General features: G+C 50.3%; 1 protein-coding gene and 1 pseudogene across 3 annotated transcripts in view; both read right to left on the bottom strand.

Annotated features, from left to right (window-relative positions):
• The window catches only part of Lrrc8a (leucine rich repeat containing 8 VRAC subunit A), a 44,099-nt gene extending 25,391 nt beyond the window's left edge, over positions 1-18,708 (bottom strand). Inside the window, exons 1-2 of one of the 3 annotated variants that reach the window (XM_050154966.1) lie at positions 16,985-18,698; positions 13,980-14,088 (exon numbers count right to left, since the gene is read on the bottom strand). The gene's annotated coding sequence lies outside the window, so the exon portion shown is untranslated. Of the gene's footprint in view, positions 1-13,979; positions 14,089-16,357; positions 16,724-16,984 lie in introns of those variants that run through there. The other 2 variants (XM_050154968.1, XM_050154969.1) reach the window with 2 other exon arrangements.
• Positions 9,168-12,036, bottom strand: LOC126509240 (small nuclear ribonucleoprotein E-like; annotated as a pseudogene).
• Positions 18,709-22,285: the final 3,577 nt, after the last annotated feature.

Here is a 22,285-nt window from a genome sequence, read left to right as displayed (position 1 = left end):
TTTTTTTTTTTTTGTTTTTTCGAGACAGGGTTTCTCTGTAGCTTTGGTGCCTGTCCCGGAACTAGCTCTTGTAGACCAGGCAGGCCTCGAACTCCCAGAGATCCGAGTGCTGGGATTAAAGGCGTGCGCCACCACCGCCCGGCTCACACCAATTTTAAATACTGTTAGGTTGGTCTCATTCTCTCAGAAGTGAGACACCTTGGGGAGGAATCCAAACTACTGTATTTTCATACTTATGCTGATCATGACAGCCGTAACAAATCCTTCAATCTGCTGAATCCTCTCCACAAATGCCAAGTACTCCCCACCAATCTTTTGAGGGCACCTGAGGATGAAGGCATTGGGGCCCTTAGTAGAGGTAGCAATAGCTACAGTACAAAGAAGGTTCCTCCCACATGGGCTCTGGTGGAATCTCTCCACCCTGTCCTCTTTAGCCCATTCCACTGATGGGGAAAGTAGAGTTTCTAGGAGGTAAACATCAGCCCAGTGTAGTTTTTTTTTTTTTTAACCAAGCACAACATAGGCCATTTCTCCTGGCTGAGCTTTGGCTTCATGACTCTATGGAACTTGGTCTCCTCTTGCCTAGGGCCCCACGTACAGAAAGTGCCTGACACACACGGTGTTGAAGAAACCTTCAAAGGTGTCCAGTCATGTCCCCCCCACCGGGTTCCCATTGTTTAGGTCACCTCAGGGCCAGCAGACAATACCGGCAGCCACCCCGAGACGTTCTCCTGGTGAGGCCTAGACTCTTGGGCCAGGACGAGTGCCTATCCCACAGGAAGGCCCTAGCCCTCTAATGACCAGCTGGCTTTGTACACCACCCACACTCCTGGGAGAGAAGGGCACGGAGTAGTCTGGGGAGGGCCGGCTGAATCACACTGCTGACCTCCAGCTGGGAACCACACAGGGTACCTTTCCTGGCTCCACGGTCTCATCCAGGGCAGCAGAAGATTGGAGAAGGGGAGGGGTAAAGACCAAAAGCTTAAGGGAGTGATGCACCCTGTGCCACTCATCCAGGAGACAGAGAGTCAGCCATTTGGGGTAGGAGCAGCTTCTGGCTGTGGTTTCCATTCCATAATACTTGCTTTGATTCTGATAAAGAAGTTGGGCCCGTCAGTTCATAGGGAATATCCAGGCTTCTTATGAAAGACAAGCTCACCTGTGTTGCCCAGCAAGGTAGCAGTAAGGCTCCAGATGCAGGTGAGGCAGCCTAGGCCCTGAGAGGTCAGACCAGCAAGCTGCCTGAGGAAGGAGACACCCCAATCCAATTCATGCTCATCCACCTGCCCCTGCCCCCATCTCAAAGCACATCCTGGATTCAATTCAGCCCTTGGCTAGGTCCTGTGGGGGTAAGAACACATCCAAAGTGCCCCCCACCTTAGGCTAGAGTGTATGCTAATCACAGAACTAGAGCCTGGAGGAGGCCTCGGCCTGGTGACGGTGACCTGAGTAGAGGGTTACCTCCTACAGGCAGTCCTATTACTTCTGCAGTTTGAGCTGGCATGATCAGCTACCGCCCTATACCTCTGAGCCAAGCCAGATGTATGCAAAGCAGCCCATACCCACAGCACTCTTAAAAAGAGACAGGGTGGGAGTGGGCCAGGCTGGGTGTGGACCTGGGTGTGGTGGGCAAGCAGTTTCAGGTGGATGTGGCTTGGGTAGGGCCAGCAAGGGGTGGCCCCTCCTACTTCCTGCCTCAGGGAGGGACTGGAGCTGTAGGGAGTGGTGAGGTGCAGTACCCTCCAGCAGTCCAGGGAGCCAGATGAGTAAGCACCCACACTGGAAGCAGCTCTCCACGCCACGCAGAGGCTGGCGATAGAGCCCAGCCCAGAATCCACTGTGGTGTCCATGGCTTCTCTCAGCTGGCTTTGGGAGGTGAAAAGATACAACTACCACAAAATTAGCCACTGTCCCATGCCTGTGTCTGGCCAGTGGCGCGATGCAGTAGAGCAGTGGCTCAGCTGTCCCCACCATCTGCTGGCACAGCCTCTTCATCTTGCAAAACAGAAACTCTGATCATGAGTCACTAACCCCTCCAGTCCCCCAGACACTGGCAGCTACTGTGTCTATCCATCTCCATGAGCCCGATGTTCATGGTGTTGAGTCTCTCTGGAGGTCATGCAGCTAGCATTACACTATTGCTTCCTTAACTGGAACTCCTCAGGGTTGTAATCTGTCTGTTTTTTGTTTTTCTTTTTCTTTTTATTTATTTATTTTTGATTTTTTTTTTTTCGAGACAGGGTTTCTCTGTAGTTTTTGGTGCCTCAGGCTGGCCTCGAACTCACAGAGATCCGCCTGCCTCTGCCTCCCGAGTGCTGGGATTAAAGGCATGTGCCACCACGCCCGGCCTATTTTTAAAAACATTTATTTATTTATTTATTTATTTATTTATTTATTTATTATGTATACAACATTCTGCCTCCATGTATGCCTGCACGGCAGAGGAGGGGGCCGGATCTCATTACAGATGGATTACAGCCACCATGTGGTTGCTGGGAATCGAACTCTGGACCTCTGGAAGAGCAGCCAGTGCTCCCAACCACTGAGCCATCTCTCCAGCCCCCTGTTTTTTGTTTTTTTAAGACAGGATTTCTCTGTGTAGCCCTGACTGTCTTGGAACTCACTCTGTAGAACAGACTGGCACAGAACTCAGGGATCCACCTGCTTCTGCCTCCCAGGTGCTGGGATAAAGGCATGCACCATCACCACCAGGCCTATGGGGGCTACTCTTAGTCCACTGCAGAGAGACAGGAGGAGGAGGAAGGCAGAAGAGGAGACTGTGGGAACTAAACAACAAACCAGAGACTGTGTCTCTGGTACTGGGAGTCGGACCCAGCACTCACATGGGCTTAGTGAGCAGCCTGCTGCTGAGCTGCCTCCCTCAGCGTTTCCAAACTTTGCTTCAGTCTTTCTTCCTTTCTTTTTAAGATTTACTTATGCACATATTTTATGTAGATGAGTGGTCTGTCTTCATGCACACCGGAAGAGAGAATCAGATCCCGTTACAGCTGACTGTGAGCCACCATGTGATTACTGGGGACTGAACTCAGTTCCTCTGGAAGAGTAGCCTGTGCTCTTAACCTCTGAGCCATCTCTCCAGCCCCTTGCTTCAGGTCTTTAACTCACTGAAATTTACTGGTGTAGTTGGAAGGGATAGTCTCTAATCATGGGAAACTTGAAGCTGACATAATTTCTGGCCTCATTCTTTCCCTTGAGCTGCAGAGGTAACCCTGTCATGGCTGACGCTCCCAGATCTGTCTGCACTTTCTTCTGCTCTGTCCATCTGTCCTTCTGTCAGTCTCTAGGACCCACATGGCAAAGAAGACTGACTTTTGCCACTTTCCTACACGCCTAAGCTATTTCATTCTATGAAAGGTACCTCCCCAGGGGCTGGTCCTCTCCCCAGCCATACACTGTGAAGGTCCAGCAGGCTGCAGCAGCTGCTGCGCAGGTTACCACAGAGATGAACACAGTCCCTTCTTCAGCCTGGACTCTCTCTGCCCAAGGACACTGTCCTGAGCTTAACTCAGGGCAGCCCCATCCATGCCAGATCCAGCCCCATCCTCAGAGTCACAGAATGTATTCTAAACAAGCTACACGTGGGAGCAGAAGGGTCAAAATAAGTCACCCAGACAGCCATTGCTCTCTCCTAGGTGGCAGGCAGATGGAGACAAATGAGTTCAAATTTATCTCGGGGGGGGGAGGGGGAATAAAAAAAATTATCTCTAGCACGAAACAATCTTGTGGCCCCACGCACATCATTTAGCTCAAACATACATATTGTAACTCTGAAACAGGAATGTTCCCTCTTCACAAACCCGTGTGCAATGACCCACATGATGTCCTAGAGATACCAGCCTAAAAGAGAACCTGCTGACAAGGACATGAGAGGTGTGAGCCCCAAAAGCATCCAGTCAGGACAGCATTATTGCTGTTTGGTGATGCCAACAACAGTACCAAGAGGTCAAATTCAAAGAGAAACGAGTCTCCCAGGGAGTAGGGGTGTCTACTGGGGACAGTTTCCAGTTTGCAAGATGAACTTTTCTGAGATAGAGGTGATGAGTACGGTACAGAAAGGAATGCAGGCACCACCACCCACCCCGCCTGTCCAACATCCAACATGAGCCACCAGCCTACACCACGGCCTGTCCAACACCCGGCCTGAGTCACTACCACCTCAACCCCGCCTGTCCAACATCCTGACGTGAGCCACCACCACCCCACCCTGCCTGTCTAACACCCTGACCTAAGCCACCACCACCACCACACCACACCTGTCCAACACCCTGACCTGAGCCACCAGCTTATACCCTATGTTACATGCATCATACAATAAAAACAAAGAAAGTTCCGTGGTGTTGGCACACGTCTCTAATCCTAGCACTCAGGAGGCAAGAGGTAGGTAAATCTCTAAGTTTGAGGCCAGCTTAGCCTACAGATTGAGTTTCAGAACAGCCAAGGACTACACAAATAAACACACATGCACGCACGCACATACACACAAAACCTGTTTTGAAAAAAAAAAACAAAACAGAAAAAACAAAGAAAAAGTATGAAAGTATGAGCCCACTCTTCTCCGTTTTTGTACTTTCTTACCTTCATTCTACTTTTTTTTTTTGGTTTTTCAAGACAGGGTTTCTCTGTGGTTTTGGAGCCTGTCCTGGAACTAGCTCTTGTAGACTAGGCTGGTCTCAAACTCACAGAGATCCGCCTGACTCTGCCTCCCAAGTGCTGGGATTAAAGGCATGCGCCACCACCGCCCGGCCCCATTCTACTTTTCTTAAGCCTTTAAAAAATTTTTGTTTATGCCAAGCAGTGGTGGCACACACCTTTAATTTTTTAATTTCAGCGCTCAGGAGGCAGAGACAGGCAGATCTCTGAGTTTGAGGGCAGCCTGGTCTACAGAGCGAGTTCCAAGACAGCCAGGACTTTTACACAGAGAAACTCTGTCTCAAAAAACTAACTAAATAAATAGGCAAGCAAGCAAGCAAATTTATTTATTTATTTACTTAGAGAAAGGCAAGAGGCAAGTGTGGTGGTATACACCTTTAGAAAGCAGAAGCAGGCAGATTTCTGCGTCAAGGACACCCTGGTCTACGGAGTGAGTTTCAGGACAGCCCAGGCTACATAAAGAAATCCTGTCTTGGAAAAAGAGAGAAAGACTGAATTTAGCAGGATGGTGGTGGAATACATCTTTAATCCCAGCATTAGGGAGGCAGAGGCAAGTGGATCTCTGTGAGTTCAAAGCCAGCCTGGTCTACAGAGTGAGTTCCAGGGTAGTCAGGGCTACACAGAGAAATCCTGTCTTAGAGTCTTAAAAGGGAGGAGGGGGGAGGGAGGGGGTTTGAGAGAGTGAGAGAGCAGTTTATTTTTTAAAAAAAGCTCTGCAGCTAGAAGATGACTCAAAAATGAGTTGCCCAATCTTTCTTGTTGTAATTAAGTAATTACATTTATTGAATGTGTGTGTGCAGCTGCGCATATGCAAGAGCACATACCCAGTGCAATGGAGCTCAGAGAACAGCTCGAGGGAGTCAGCTTTCTCCTTCCACCATGCAGCAACTGAGGAATGAGTTCAGGTGCTTAGAGGCACCCTTACTCAAAAGATCCACGAAAGCAGGGGTTCTCAGGCTGTCACAACCCCTTTGGAGGTCAAACAACCCTTTCCCAGGGGTCACAGATCAGATATCCCGCATATCGTATTTATATTACAGTTCATAACGGTAGCAAAACTACAATTATGAAGTAGCAATGGAATAATTTTATGGTTGGGTCACCACATGAAAAACTGTATTAAAGGGTCATAGCATTAGGAAGACTCAGAACCACTCAAGAGCATAGGGCTGCCTGCATGAGTGTGGCAACCTACCACATACCTATTCTTATTTGAAAAGTGTTCATCAGTTTAAAACAAAACAAAAAACCTTCATGATGGCATGTATAAGTTTAAGTCAGAGAGTGGGGAAGGTTCTCTCTTTCATATCTCACTATTTAAATATGTTGTATTTGTAAGTAGGAAACACACTTGGGAACAAGTTGCCTTTAGCCGTGGGTGCCTGCTGGAGACTATAACTGAACTAACAAGGATAGGATACTACCAAGTGAGGAAAGGCCAGTCCTGCGCCCCAGCACCCTGTGACACACCACAGCCACCGCAGCCCTCACTCTAAGGGGCAACACACAGGCCAGGAAGGACTTGGAGAGGGGAGAGACATTTAGCCATGTCCCCTCTGCTGTCTCAACTCTAAGGTGGGAACACATTCAGAGCACCACGGTGGGAACTAGGACTACAGCTGTCCAGAGCACCACTGTGGGAACTGAGGAGGACCACAGCTGTCCAGAGCACCACGGTGGGAACTAGGACTACAGCTGTCCAGAGCACCACTGTGGGAACTGAGGAGGACCACAGCTGTCCAGAGCACCACGGTGGGAACTAGGACTACAGCTGTCCAGAGCACCACTGTGGGAATTGAGGAGGATCACAGCTGTCCAGAGCACCACTGTGGGAACTGAGGAGGACCACAGCTGTCCAGAGCATCACTGTGGGAACTGAGGACCACAGCTGTCCAGAGCATCACGGTGGGAACTGAGGACCACAGCTGTCCAGAGCACCACGGTGGGAACTAGGACTACAGCTGTCCAGAGCACCACTGTGGGAATTGAGGAGGATCACAGCTGTCCAGAGCACCACTGTGGGAACTGATGAGGACCACAGCTGTCCAGAGCATCACTGTGGGAACTGAGGACCACAGCTGTCCAGAGCACCACGGTGGGAACTGAGGACCACAGCTGTCCAGAGCACCACGGTGGGAACTAGGACTACAGCTGTCCAGAGCATCACTGTGGGAACTGAGGACCACAGCTGTCCAGAGCATCACTGTGGGAACTGAGGACCACAGCTGTCCAGAGCACCACGGTGGGAACTAGGACTACAGCTGTCCAGAGCACCACTGTGGGAACTGAGGAGGATCACAGCTGTCCAGAGCACCACGGTGGGAACTAGGACTACAGCTGTCCAGAGCACCACTGTGGGAATTGAGGAGGATCACAGCTGTCCAGAGCACCACTGTGGGAACTGAGGAGGACCACAGCTGTCCAGAGCATCACTGTGGGAACTGAGGACCACAGCTGTCCAGAGCACCACTGTGGGAACTGAGGAGGACCACAGCTGTCCAGAGCATCACTGTGGGAACTGAGGAGGACCACGGCTGTCCAGAGCATCACTGCAGGAACTAAGGAGGACCATGGCTGTCCAGAGCACCACAGTGGTAACTAAAGACAAGATAGTGCGCTGTACCTATTTAAAACCTGGCACAGGTGAGAGAGCATGGGCCCACAAGCCAACCTGCCATCCCTACAGAACTTCCCATAGTTCTGCTATTTCAGTCTAGGTGAGAGTGGAGTGGCTTGTTGGTTTTAGGACCCAGGAAAGGCCCAGATAGCCAGCCCTCAGGCATTGGGCCCCATCTTCACTCAGAGCCCCTTTCCCATCCTTCTTCCTCTGTTCCTTACTTCTCACCCCCATACCTCTTCCTTTTCCTCAAGGAGTCTATGTTGCCTAGACTGGCTCCAAAGCCCACGTATAGACGATCCTCCTGCCTCAACTACCTGAGCGGCTGAACTACAACAGTGCACTATGATGCACCTAATTTCCTGTTGATGCTTCTTACACACACACACACACACACACACACACACACACACACGAGATACTATATGCTGCCCCTTCCTTCCATTTGGAAAGAGACCACCCAAATATGCCCAGACCCTACAGAGATTCAGACAGCTCCTACACCTGGGCAGCTGGCCCTCAGGAGCTGGCAAGCCTGCAGAGCACAAAGAGCCTTTTGTTGAACACAAACAGAGCCTAAGAGAAAACTTCCCTGTAGGCAGAGGGAGGCTGGCACCCCTCCCTGCAGCACAGATGGGCCACTGTCCCTCTAAAATGCTCCCAGGGAGGGGGAAGGGCTGGTCCTCAGAGGGTCTGTCAGACACTGAGTGGCTGGCTGTGCCCATGGACTCAGGCTTGTGAATCTGTCCCAGGGTTTATGCTTCCTCATGTAGCATGCCAAGAGGTGAGAAGAGGTCTCCACTCCTGTGCCACACAGCCCCCCATCCTGGCCAGACCCCACATCCAACTGGAATGAGTCAAAGACTGTGGGACTTACCCTGCACAGGAGGGCACTCCCCCACTTCTTGAGAAAGCCTAGGAAAGACAGCAGGCTGGAACAATAGGGTTAGAAGTATCTGAACTGCTCTCACTTTAAGGCAGGGCTTCCCAAACAGGTCTGTCCTCTGCAAACCTCTAGGGGTGTGGCTTGCATTCTGATAAAGGGTGCTGGGCAAGGGCCACCTCCTGGACTACCCCCCTCCCCCGCCTGCCCTCCTCTGTGCCCAGCACTTCTTGCACCTTAGCTTTCAACAACAGCCAGGCAAATGACTGGCTCCTAACCTCACCAGTGAGTGACATGGGAAAAGAATTTCACCTCATCCGTAAAATGGGCTATAACATTATATTTATATAAAATATATAAAATGGGCTATTTCCTTGGAAGGTTGCACTGAGAACTGAATAAAGCGGTCCCTAAAAAGCTTCTGGGTCGTGCCTATGCAGTAAAAATGTTTATTAGAGTTACTATGGGGTTGCTTGGGATGTTGCCCAGGCTGCCTTTGAACTGGTGAACTCATGAACTCCTCCTGGACTACAGGTGCACGTCACTACTGCTGTTGCTCCCAGAACAGAAGGCCTGAAAAATCCCTTTATAACGTGGAGGGAAGTCCAGGGAGCTGATGTGACTTGATGTTATAGGACCTGGTGGGAAGATGGACCCCAATATGACTTGCCTCTATGCCAAGCACTCCCTAAGACAACAGGTCTCCTGGGCCTCACTGCATCCATAGGCCTTTCAAGACACCCCTTAGGAAAAGACTCCTTTTGCAAGCACCCCTGGCAGGTTATACTCAGAAGCCTCTACTATTTCAGGTGCTAAGAAAATACTGGAGCCCAGTTTTAGGTATGCATACCTGGGGGCAAAACAGCCTTGAAGACTGGTCATGACCTGCCATGAACACCCGCTGTCTTAAGAAATGGAGGCGTGGGGCTGGAGAGATGGCTCAGAGGTTAAGAGCACTGACTGCTATTCCGGAGGTCCTGAGTTCGATTCCCAGCAACCACATGGTGGCTCACAACCATCTGTGATGAAATCTGTGCCCTCTTCTGGCCTGAGGGCATACATGGAGGCTGAACACTGTGTACATAATAAATAAATAAATCTTAAAAAAAAAAAAAGAAAAGAAATGGAGGTGTAAGCCCCAGTTGCAGACAATCTGCTGTGGATCCAGGGGAAAGAGGGGCTGGCCTTGCCCAGGCGGCGAAGGGGACCCAGCAAAGGCAAGCTGTCTTGCCCCAAATCAGAAGCCAGGGAGGCAGCTAGTTGATGCAAGGTGTCAAGAGACAGAAGAGAACTTTCTGCAAAGCAGAGGTGCAGCTGAAATGCACCAGGAGAGCCCAAGACATCTGTGGCGGGGTCACAGCCCTTCCAGAAACATCCATCCCATGACTCTTTCACAAGAGAAGGAAGGTGAAGTCTACACACATACACACACACACACACACACACACACACACACACACACACGGCAGATTCGACAGACGGAAACACTAAAACACAAATATCCACCTTGGTTTTGGAGGGAGCTCTACTCCACTCCCCTGGCTTTATTTACCAAAGATGGAGACTGAGCTGGAGCTACGGGTGCTCTTCTGGTCAGTGTCCCCAGCATAGTCTTCAGGCTTCACCAAGCCTGAGCACACAGGGAGCTTCTGTTGCGTGTACGCTCAGGACTGACTCTAGTTTGGGGTCAGGGTCACACACTGAAAGAGCCCTCGGAGTAAAGATGCAGAGAAGCAGCGGCAAGGTGTAGTAGACGGAGCATGGGTCAGCATGCTGCTGACTTTAGTTTCAGTCCTGGTGCTGTGCTGCCACTTACAATACAGGCACATGACCACGTCCCTGTGAGCCTGGTCTGGTTAGCACACAGGCTGGGCTGGGAGCGAATGCAGCAACCTGGTAGACTTCCTAGCACTAAGGATGCTCGTGGAGGATCAGGGGTTGGGAAGGTGGGGGAAGCTGAGCCACCAGCTCCGCAGGGCCCAGCTCATATCTCTCAAAGAAGCAGGGCAACTGCAAGGGGAGAGCAGAGGAGGAAACTGAGTGCAAGGTTGGGGAGGAGCTAGGAAAACCATCAGGTCAAGTGGGCACCAGGAGCAAGGGACTCAGAACCTGCCAAACAGCACCCCACATATTCTAGCTGCCAGGCTTGCCATGCCCCACTATAAAATCCCTGCTGATGCTGGGTGTGGAGGTGCACACCTATAATCGTAGTACTTGGGAGGTAGAGGCAGGAAGAGCAGGAGTTCAAGGCCAGCTTGGGCTATGCTACATGAGATCCCATTTCAAAAAAAGAAAAAAAAATTCTGATGTCAGTTGTGCCCAACAGAGGATCTCCAGACCCAGACACTGGGAAACCCTTACCCCTTCCCTTCCGACCCTTGGGATTTATGTCTGGAAGGAAGGTTCTGCAACAGGAGAAAAGTGGCTTGAGGGCTGTAAGAATAGAGTCATGGCTAACTCATGACTCAAGCGTCTGTACGGGGAGACAGGCACATCCAGCAACCCAATTCCACTCAAATGTTACACTTCTCCCCAACCTGCATGGGCCCCAGCTCAGGCAGACAGCAGAAGCCAGCATGTGTCGGCTAGGCTCGTCTGCACACTGTTTCCAGCAGAGAAGGGATTCCCATCTCACACAGGCACTGCCCACTGCCCAGCACGGCCTCCTCTCTCCGGGGACAGAGTTCCTCAACAACCAACAGGAAGCTCCCACAGGGCAGGGCAGTCACTGCTGACCTTGTTCCCATAAACAAAAGAGTACAACAGCACCACACAGCAGGCCTTTTCCACCTTCCTCTCTGAAGTCAAGAAACCACACAGCCAGCAGGGCCAGAGCAGGGCCCCAGGGGCGCTGCAGCAGGAATGTGCTTTCTGTCTGCCAGGCTCAGCAGCCTGTCTGAATCTGTCCTGTGAAAGGGCTCTAGACGCTGGCTTCTCTTCCAAGAAACAAGAGAGCTAAAGTAGGCTGCTCCACAGTGTCCTGACTTTGGTGAAGTAGGCACCAGAGAGGAGATGTGGAGGGGGTCTCTCCCCATTATCCTGGTCTCCGAAGATGGGGTGAGGACTTCGCCTTCTATGACACTAAAATCTAAACAACGGGCTGGAGAGATGGCTCAGAGGTTAAGATCATTGCCTGCTCTTCCAAAGGTCCTGAGTTCAATTCCCAGCAACCACATGGTGGCTCACAACCATCTGTAATGGGGTCTGGTGCCCTCTTCTGGCCTGCAGACCTACACACAGACATAATATTGTATACATAATAAATAAATAAATATTTAAAAAAAAAAAATCTAAACAACATGATGGAGCACGTCTACAATTCCAGCCCTCTAGAGGCTGAGGTAAAGGAATCGAGCTGGACCGGAGAGATGGCTCAGAAGTCAGGATCACTTGTTTTCTTTCTCTCTCTCTCTCTCTCTCTCTCTCTCTCTCTCTGTAATAAAAACAATCTCACAGCATGTATTGTCACCTGATAATAATATAAGGGCCACTAAAACAACATGAATATTTTGGACTATGCTCCCAACAGAAGACACCTTTAAGATCACTGCACTCCCTCTTCAACTTCTCAAGTTCCTGACGGTCTCTAGTTTGAAATACTTTTTAGCAGAGTAATATTATCTCCTTTCAGCATGATCCGACCCAATTGTTTCCTTGATTTTGTTTTTTAATGAATCTCTTCTGCATCATCTAATACGAGGTTCATGTACTCATCAAAGCCAATAATACAACCTTCTATCCGCATATTCACTTGCTCATACAGCCAGACCTGAATCCAAGACCTGTTTTGCAAGTATCTGAAGATGAGGTTGATGGGCTGCACCATCACTTTCTGCACCTTCTGGCCTTGGCCGCGGTACACCATGGTGCACTTGTTTCTCTTGTAGAAGACCCATGTTCGATCCCCAATACACACACTGGCAACTTACAACTGTCTCTAACTCCAGTTCAGGGGAATCTGAAGCCCTTTTCTGACCTTCAAGGGTTTCATGGTGCAGACATATGTGCGAGCAAAATATTCATCATTCATACACATAATAAAAAAAAAGTTTGAGACCAGCCTGGGCTACTAGATGTTGAAAGCAGCATCAACCCCCTGCCCAGATGACTATTTCCTTAAAGTCCAGGCTAGGGCTGGGGTAAGGGGCTCTTGCATTCCTCCAGGAGAAGCATAGGCATAGACAGAAGTTGGAAGACTGAGACAAGAACAAAGGACCAGAGCCAGAGTTACAGGATCTGAGTTCAAATTCACGTCACCATTCTTCATGGGTAGTTTCAGCAGGTTGCTTCCTGGTTCTGAGCCTCAGTTTCTATGTGGGTTAACAGTGACAGAGACCACTGCTCGAGCTGTGGCAAACAATCCCGAGATCCTGTCACACAGAGTGTTCTGCATGCTGCACAGCAGTCTCAGCACAGGCCAGCTCTAAGCACAGAATACTTTCTGAGACACACTCTGCTAAGTTCTCGAAAAGGTTCGAAAGGGAGGGACATGTTACTGTCATCACCACCTGTTTGGGAGGACTGCTAGGAATCTAATCTTTATACTAACAACGTCAATGAGCTCCCTGCACCCCTTTTTCAATTGCTTTCTGCTTTTGTTGCTATTTTTGAGACCACGTCTCTCTATGTAGCCCTTGCTGTCCTGGAACTTGCAACCTTCAGGTTGAACAATTTATGTCTCTAGGTTTTTATTAATTAGGCAAAACAGGTCTGTAATCCTGGCACTCAGGAGGCAGGAGACCATCCCTAGCTACCTACCAAGTCTGAGCTAAGAAAACACCAGGCCAAAAAAAAAAAAAAAAAAAAAAAAAGAAAGAAAGAAAGAAAGAAAGAAAGAAAGAAAGAAAGAAAAGAAAAAAGAAAAACTGTCTATCTAGAAGGGACCTCCACCTCCAACAGATAGGTATGTGACCACTTCAGTACGAGAACTACTCAACCCATCATGCTCAAGGCTCTCAAAGTCCTGCAGCAGCTGCAGAATTATCTAACTTCTGGGACCAAAAGGGTCGTGTCCAAAGGAACACATCTTGGGAAATGTGTCACTAGCTATCCACACTAATAAGATCTGTGGGGAGGAAGACAATGAGAGGCTCAGTGCAATAGCACTGGGTTCAAAGAATACACCAGCTGGGCCTCTCACAGGAGCTGAAGCAGAACTGCGAGTTCAAGGTCTGACCTGGCAAGTTAGCAAGACCCTGCCTGAACATAAAAGTAAAACAAGGGGGCTGGAGAGATAGCTCAGTGGTTAAGAGCACTGGCAGCTCTTCCAGAGGTCCTGAGTTCAATTCCCAGCAACCACATGGTGGCTCACAAACATCTGTAATGAGATCTGGTGCCCTCTTCTGGCATGCGGGCATACATGGAGGTAGAATGTTGTATACATAATAAATAAATCTTTAAAAAAAAAAAGTAAAACAAGGACTAGGGATAAAGTTTGGGGGCGAGGGCTAGTAGTGCTTGCCTTGCACACAAAGAGCCAGGTCCTATCCCAGCATTGCATTACCCCAGACTGGTGGTGTGTGCCTCTAATCCTGGTACGGGGAGACACAGGCAGAAGATCAGGAGTTCAAGTCCAACCTCGGACAGGCTGAGTCTAGGAAGTCACTTAAAGATAGAGCACTGTCTAACACGTATGAGGCCCTGGACTCAATTCCCACTACTGAAACAAAAACAAAACACCAATGCAGAGCAAGCAGGGATCACTCAGATGCCCTGGATCCTACAGGGACTAAGAACTATGAAAATGGAGGCATGGGCCATACTATCTGCCTGGGAGAGGCAGTACAGAAAGTCTGAAGAGAGCCTTACCCTGAGGTGGCTCTGCTATCTTCGTGTTGGCTGCTGGTGCTGAGGCTGGTCCCTGTCTGGATGCACAGGGTCCTGGCATTCCTTTTGCTCCATGGACGCTGCTGCTGCCCTAGGAAGTTAAGAGCTACAGTCAATAAATAGGTCTATCTGTAGGTCTCAGAAATATTTTCACCGGGCCACTGTTTTTTAAAGAGCCTGGAGATACTGCCAGGGCCTATAAGGGGCTCCAGGGCAACAGGAGCACCTGCTGCACAGACCCTGGTCTCCAAAGAGTCCCCAAGGTAGCAATTTCAATCTGGAGGCAAGGCCCTTGCTGGAGATCAGGCCCAGCCCAGCCCAGCCCTGAGGGATTGGTTGGTACAGACTCCTAGAAGAGCAGGTTTCTGTTGACCCCTGGGCATGAGGAGTAGAAGAATGATCCAGGCTGGAGGTAGAGCATGTACTCACTGGCAGGAGAGAAGAGGTGGGCAAGATGCTACAAGCTAGTCTTTGGTCACAACTAGCCCTGAAGTTGGAAGTGGAGAGAGAGGAGTGGCAAGGGGTGAGCCAGGCCAGACAAGGATTGCCACTTAAACGTAAGGACTTAGCTCTCCACAGTGAGCAAGCGCTCAACTACCCACGGGACACTGTGCTCTGCACGGCTTACCAGAGACAAGGTGGCAGTGTGAGAGAGGAGTGTGGGCGCCACTCCAGACTTAGAAGACAGCAAAAGCAGCCCAGGAGGGGAGTGTGGTCCAGCTGTGAGGGAGTTAAATCATTAGTAGAAGTTATCCAGGAAGGAAACAGCAAACAGCAGGATCTAGATGCGTCTAATGGGTTGGAGAGCACCTGTCAACTTGTGAGCATGAGGTCAAACACAGTCTTCCTAGCCACAAGAAGACAAGACAGGAAAGCACCCAGCAACCTACATGTGACCATGCAGTAAAGCACCCAGAGCCAGGAAGGAGCAGAGGCCACCCAGGCCACCTGTGCCCCACCCTCTGTCTCAGACAGGGCTGGGACACTGCTGGACAGTAGCTTGTCCACTTCACGGTCATGACTAAAGTAGGATTCTGGACTCACTGACATTTCTAATCCCTTCTTGAAGGACAGGTACCCTGGGCAGCCTGCTCACTAAGTGCAGGTTCCCTCCTCCTTCCTCTGGGCTTTATCAGGACCACTACAGTCTATGTTCAACGTCTGCATTTATTACTCCTAAGTTATCAGTTGTGCTGGTCAACCTGTGCCTCGGTGTCTCTACCTAAAAACCTGGAATCCCTTACAGTCTCAGGTGAGTGAGCTGGGAACTGGCTGGTTCCAGCTCTTCCAGGCAGCAAGCTGGGGTTCTGCCCCATTAGGATGATTCTCAGGAGCCCACACCATCCACAGAGACCACTCAAATTTGCAAAGAAACTTCATCCTAGCAAGTATGCCTTTGGCACAGAGAACAAATGTGTGAGGCCGACTTGGGGGGTGGGGTAGATGGGAGGATGTCAAATGCTTCTCTGGTCTCTGCTCTTGTATACCATCCTCAAAACAAAGTGGAATACTGGACCCCATCACACACGCTCCAGGAAGTCATCCTCCAGCGCTCCTCCTCTGTCCTTGCCTGCTCCAAACAGCCACAGAGAGCATGACCTTCATCAAGGAAACAGCGTGAACAGCCTAGCCCACTGGCACCATCCCTGGGCTTCTGAATGCACTCCCACTCTCCTACCCCCAACAGTCAACCTATTCTTTCCGCAGTGTCTGTCTGTCTGTCTGCTGGTGTGCCTGCTCCAGAGGGCAGAACACAAATGGCAGGGTTAAAGGTACCACTAACACACTTGCAAGGTAGAAAAGGACCTTGGAGCCTCTGGCTACTCATTTCTGTCTCCAAGATTCAGCACACAAGGTCCCCTGTCCTCACACACCCTCTCCCCCTTCCACACCTCATTCTTAAAGGTACCCTAGTGGACAGGGGAAGAAGAGGAGGCAGTGTAAGTGCGGCTGCCCCACAACTACCACTATGTCAGCCCGGTTCCCATCAGGAAAAGGCTAACACTCATCCCTCATTCAATCCGCGTGTCCTTCCCAGAAAAGGCAGTGATTGCATCAGAAGAGAACCAGCCCAGCTTGGTTCACTCCTGTCCTGAGGAAGGGGAGGAATCCTCACCAAAGCAGGTTCAAGAACCCAGGGCTCAAGCAGAGCTGGATGGCCCACGTCTTTACCCAGCACTCAGGAGGCAGAGGCAGACTAATTTGTGATTTCGATGCTAGCCTGGTCTACATAGAGTTAAAGGACAGTCAAGGCTACATAGTGAAACTCTGTTTCAAAATACAAGCAATAACAACAACAAACCCCCCAAAAAAAACAGCTCTCTGAGCTGTTCCTTCAGCCTGGGAGCATCTTTGCTGACCTCTGGCTCATCACACCTTCCCGGATCTGATACTCCTTCCCGCCGCTGGATGCACAAGACAGCGGCAGAACCAACTGGAGTTTCACATCAAGAACCGGTCGTCCGGGAAACCCCAGGCCAAAGACCGAGGTCCCTAAAGCCGGTGATCCTGCCCTCATGGCAGAGAACTGTCCCGCAGATCAGGAAGAGGGAGGGGTCCAAGGAAAGAGACTGGCGCCGGGAAGCCCAAGGCTGAGAACCGGGAGAGCTGCTGATGGGGGTGCTGTCCAGAGAACGCCCAGCGGGACCCACAGGGAAGCGGACACGGGCGCGCGGAGGGGAGCGGGTCTGCGGGGACCAGCGCAGCAAGTGTGATGTGGGAAGCGCAGCGGAAACTCGGGTGAGATGCGCGCGGGGCACAGGGTGCCCGGGAGGGGGCTCGCGTGCCGCGGCACGGCCAGGAGGGTGGGGTCGGGAGCGGCGCCCGCGGGAGGCCGGGCGAAGCGGAGGGCAGCGGCGGCGCGGGGCCTGGCTGACCGGCGCCCGCGGGCAGCGATAGCCGCACAGGACTTGCGGAGGCGGGGCGCACGTCGGGGTGGGTTCCGTGAGGTGACAGCGCGTGTCTCATCCCCCACCCGACCCACTCACCTGAGCTCGCCGCTCGCAGCCGCCCGGCAGGCAGCCCCGGCCCTCTGCCACACAGTCCCGCCGCCGGACGCCGCGCTCCTCCGGCGCCCTCCTTTTGTTTGTCCCTCACTGCACCACTCGCTGTCCTCCGCCCCGGAAGTGACGTCATGGCCGGGCGAGCCCGCGGCCGCCAGGGCGTTACCACGTCTGTAAAGGGGAAAGCGTCCCACGGCTTCGCCCTACTCTCCAACGCGCCTGCGCCAAGCCACTTCGGGGCGGAAGTAACGGAGCGAAGTTCAGCCCTCTTAAAGGGACAGGGATCCCTGCAACCTGAGGATTGTGCTGCTACTGCAAGAGCGGCGAAATAAACCTGAGAGGACATAAGTAGCGGCTCACTATCGTTGTTCGGGTTCCGATAGACATTGGGCCAGAGTTTTCAACCCTTTATTGCCGTCCGTTTGCTGAGTAGCTGCCCCAAAAGGTGCAGGTGCCCGCGAACGTACTTGCGGGCTGCTGCTAACCGACCCGCGCTCACTCCTTTTCCACACTCATCCCGACTGCGATGGTCGTCCGGTAAAAGCAGTGGAAGCCGAGCTGACAGTGAATTCTGAGCTGAGCTGCGGGTGGATCTACGTCTCCAGGTCATCTGCTCCAGCTCTTCATCTGTGTGGGTCCTCCTGGTCCTTATAGTTCCCAGGCTAACTGTAGAGATCCGTATGTTAGTAAATTGTTTAGCCATTAAAGCGAAGTGTTCCGTGTTCCCGAGTACATCCTTACTTGAAAGAAGAAAGTCAGGGAGGACAGCAATGAACACCGGGCGTTTTTGTGGATGTGGACGTGGGTATCAGTGGTTTGTGCACCAGCTGACTGATAAGATACACAAGCTGTACAGATTATTCTTCCCTCCCTGAATAATCTCCGTCCCCTTTTGCTGTGACAATTGACTATCAGTATGAGAGTTTCTGGGCTGTCAACTGTTCGCTGAATCTACACACCTACCCTTCAGCTAGTCACATCGATTTTTTAACCAACTTTAAAACTACGTAGTGAAGCTTTCAGCCTTTTCTTCCTTTCCAGACATTGACTCTTTTTGCTTTGAGAAGGAAACAAAAACAAAAAACAACAACCAAACAAACAAAAAGAACCTAATAAGACCTGCAATGGGGTAAACTAGGGAAGCTGCATGGGGAAGATGACACCTCAAGCTCTGAAAGATGGGCTGCAGGCTGCACTAGACGCTGAACCAAGTTGTTTGGTAAGGAACACACAGTAGAGAGTTGCCAGCATGGATTAGAAGCTTGCTGAGCAGAAGCATGGCCTAGAGGGAATTTGCCAACACTCATTGCAACATATACATCATTATCCCTCCTAAACAGATTCATGCAGTCCATAATGTGGGACTTCTTTTGCTAAGCAGTGTATCCTGGATACTGTTTTCAGTGCTAAGAATTCAGCCCAGCGCCTTGGGCATGCCAAGCATAACCTGCTGTGGAATAAGCCTTGTGTACACTGTGAAGATGTTTTAATCTCATTGGTTTAATAAAGAGGCAACTGGCCAACAGCTAGGCAGAAAGAAGTTAAGCAAGAGAGCCGGATGGAGAGAGCATTGGGAAGGAGAAAGCAGGAGATGAACACACCCTGTTCTGCCACATGGTAGAGCGTAGTAAGATATAGGGGTTAGTAAGTTGAAAGAGCTAGTTAATAATAAGCCTAAGCTATTGGCCGAGTAGTTATGATTAATGAGTCTCTTTGTGCTTATTTGTGATCTTGCAGGTGAGACAGAAAAGTCTGCCTACACAGAGCCACGCTGCAGCCCCTCACAGCTTTTAATGTGTTGATTTTTTTTTTCCGAGACAGGGTTTCTTTGTAGCTTTGAAGCCTGTCCTGGAACTTACTCTGTAGACCAGGATGGTCTCGAACTCACAGAGATCCACCTGCCTCTGCTTCCCGAGTGCTGAGATTAAAGGCTCTCGCCACCACCACCTGACATAATGATTGTTTATATTCCATATGTGCCATGGTTTACTGATGCAGTCCTAACTACTGGACCACTTCCTATGTCTCCTATCACAGTGATGCCATCTTTGTACATATGTGTGTTTCTATACCATTGAGTTCCTACAAGTGAAGCTAGTGCACATTTAAGTATATGGTAGGTTACCTCTAGCATTTGAAAGGCAGAGGCAGGTGGGTTCTCTGGGTTCAAGGCCTGGTCTGCCCAGAGTTCCAGGCCAGCCAGGACTACATAGAGAAACCTTGTCTCAAATAAATAAATAAATAAATAAATAAATAAATAAATAAATAAATAAATTTATAGTAGATATACTGGTAAATTATCTTCCAGTTAGTTTTACTATTGTTTGTTTGTTTTTTGTGGTTTTTCAAGAAAGGGTTTCTCCATGTAACAGCTCTGGCTGTCCTGTAGACCAGGCTGACCTCCAACTCTCGGAGATCCTCCTGCCGCTGCCTCCCAAGTGCTGGGATTAAAGTCATGTGCCTCCACAGCCCAGCTTAGCTTTATTGTTTTATTTTTTGTGTATGGACATTTTGCCTGAATTTATGTCTATGTACCCAATTGCCTATGGAGACGAGCAGAGGGTGTTGGATCCCCTGGAATTAGAGCTACAGATGGCTATGTGGGTGCTGGGAATTGAACCATGGTCCTTGAGAGCAGCCAGGCTCTTAACTGGTCAGCTGCCTTCTCTCCAACTTTTAGCATTATTGTTGCATTTTGTTTCCTTTTTGAGACAGCCAGGCCTCGGGTGGGAGGAGCCCATTTCTAATTTGCTAACAGGTGCCAGGATGGCTGATGTTTGCTGGCAGGAATTCTAGCCTCTCTAGGTCTGGCCTTTTTATGTTGTGGGATATTTGAACACTGTGTGAAGATACATTGTTGTGATTGGTTTCATAAAGAGCTGAATGACACGTCTAGGCGGAAGGTAAGGCAAGGCGGGACTTCCAGGCAGAGAGGGAGGAGAGGAATCTAGGCGTACCAGAGACTCCAGGAGACACAGAAGAAGCAGGAATGTACAATAATAGAAACGAGTTAATTTAAGTTATAAATTAGGCTAGTTTTAAAAAGCGTATGCTAAGGCCAATCTTTCATAATTAGTAATAATTCTCCTCGTGTCCTTATTTGGGAGCTGTCTGGTGGGTCAGAAAGACTTGTTATATTTCTGCCCATGCAATGACGAGCTGGCCCATTATCTCTAAGTCACCGCATGTAGATCCTGGATTCTGTGGTTTATTTCCCTCTGCTCTGCCCTGGCTTGCTGTACAGACTGCCCTCTCATTTCCTCCCATCTGTCTCTGCACACTGGCAGGGCCAGGCATGATAGCCGGCATTCCCGCTGCCTGTCACTCTGAGTCTGAAGTGCCCTTCACAGACTCATGCTTGTCACGCTGCTTTCCCAGTTGCTGGAGTCATTTGGGAGGTTCTAGAAGGTATTTGCTAGTTTTGTGAGATAGGGTCTCACTCACTATGTAAGCTTCCTGGAACTCACGGCCATCCTCCTGCCTCTGCCTCCAGAGTGCTAGGATTAAAGTGGTGTGCCATCATGGCTATACAGGAAAGGGTTTTTTTTTTTTTTTGTCTTTCAAGACAGGGCTTCTCTGTAGCTTTGCCATGTGTCCCATGCACCCGCATCTACATCCCACCCTCCCACCCCCACACACACCCCGCACGTGTGTGCACACACACTCCCGCTTCCTCATCTGTAACAGTGCTGCTCCACTGTGCTTTTCTGCTGTGAAACCTTGAACCACAATAACTGCACCCCACCCCCCGTTGTTTCTGTGTGTTATTTTAGTCCCAACAACACAAACAACCAACACAGAGGACGGGTACTGTCTGCAAAACTGTGCCTTGATAAACTGACCTTTGGAACTGGTCTGAGGGAGTGAGCGGTGTGGAAGAGTTGAAGCTGTGGGCTACACTCTGGGATGGCTGGAGTGCCACCTAGCGTATAGTCTGGTAGGGACGCTTCTAGAAACACTAACAGTCACTTTACTGGGAAGCGCACAAGAGGCTACCTTGCTTATGCTCTGGCAAAGAATTTGTCTCCATTCTGCCCATGTTCTGAAAATTGCGTTGAGATTAGACTAGAAGGATAGACTAATTTGTTTGGCAGAGGAAGGTTCAAGACAGCAGAGCTTCAGGCTGAGGATGGTTCCAGCTTTAGCCAGGTTTATAAGAATTGGAAGGTGAAGTGAAATGGGATTTGAAGACAGTACAGCCTGAGCGAAAAGGGAGTGCGGGCATAAAGGTATGTACCACCATGCCCAGCCCAAAGACTGATTTATTTACTTACTTATTATTTGTTTGTTTTTAATTTTTTTCGAGACAGGGTTTCTCTGTGTAGCCCTTGCTGACCTGGAACTCACTCTGTAGACCAGGCTGGCCCTGAACTCAGAGATCCACCTGCCTCTGCCTCCTGAGTGCTGGGATTAGAGGTGTGTGCCACCTCCACCCAACTCCAAAGATCTATTTTTTTCTTTGTGTGTATGCATGTTTTGCTTGCATGCGTGTATGTGTAGCTCTGTGTGTAGCGACACCAGAGGTGGACATCAGATCCCCTAAAACTAAGGTGCAGACATTATGAGCAGCCACTTGGGTGTTGGGAACCAAACCTGTGTCCTCTGCAATAGTAGCGAAGACACTTAACTGCTGAGCCATCTCTCTCCAGCCTAGCTTGATGCTTTTTATGTTTTGTTTTGTGTGGCTTTTCTTTATGAAACAGACAGGGTCTCTCTACATAGACCTGGCTGTCCTAGACTCACTATGTAGACCAGGCTGACCTAAATGCATAGAGTCAGCTCACTGCTTCTTTATTGGCCATAGTGTGGACAGCCTCCTCCCCATGCTGCCCCCACCTCAGCTAGCAGCTCCACAGTTGACAGAGCCTTCCCCACTTGCCGGATCACCACTCCTGATCCTGAGAGTCAGACTGGTCTCTTTGTCACTGGTCCTGGGGCTATTTGGTCACATGATGCGCTGATACACTGCACCTGCACCCTGTGGGAAGCTGAGGCCATGGGCCTCATGAACTTCCGAAATGAACTTCTGCCTCCCCAAGGCCTAGTGGCCATTCCAGACTCCACCTTCTTCAGCTGCACCATCCGAAGAATGGCGTCTGTTTTATGAAGGGGAGGCTGGGCTGAGAAGTGCAGATGGGAGAACTGGTGTGTTTGGTGCAGTATGAATCCACACCCGGGCCAGAGATGAGACACTCCAGGTGAAGGCAGAGCTCAGGCCCCTAGGTTGGCTTTGCCCATGCCCGCACCCTCTCTATCCTGGTTACAGCCAGTCCCTTGTCCCACTCC

This window comes from Alexandromys fortis, unplaced genomic scaffold (genome assembly GCF_014885135.2).
Source record: "Alexandromys fortis isolate MF-2015 unplaced genomic scaffold, M_Fortis_MF-2015_v1.1 scaffold_72, whole genome shotgun sequence".
Lineage (NCBI taxonomy): Eukaryota > Metazoa > Chordata > Mammalia > Rodentia > Cricetidae > Alexandromys > Alexandromys fortis.
Note: the sequence above shows the minus strand (reverse complement) of the source record. Positions and strands in the feature narration are given on the sequence as shown.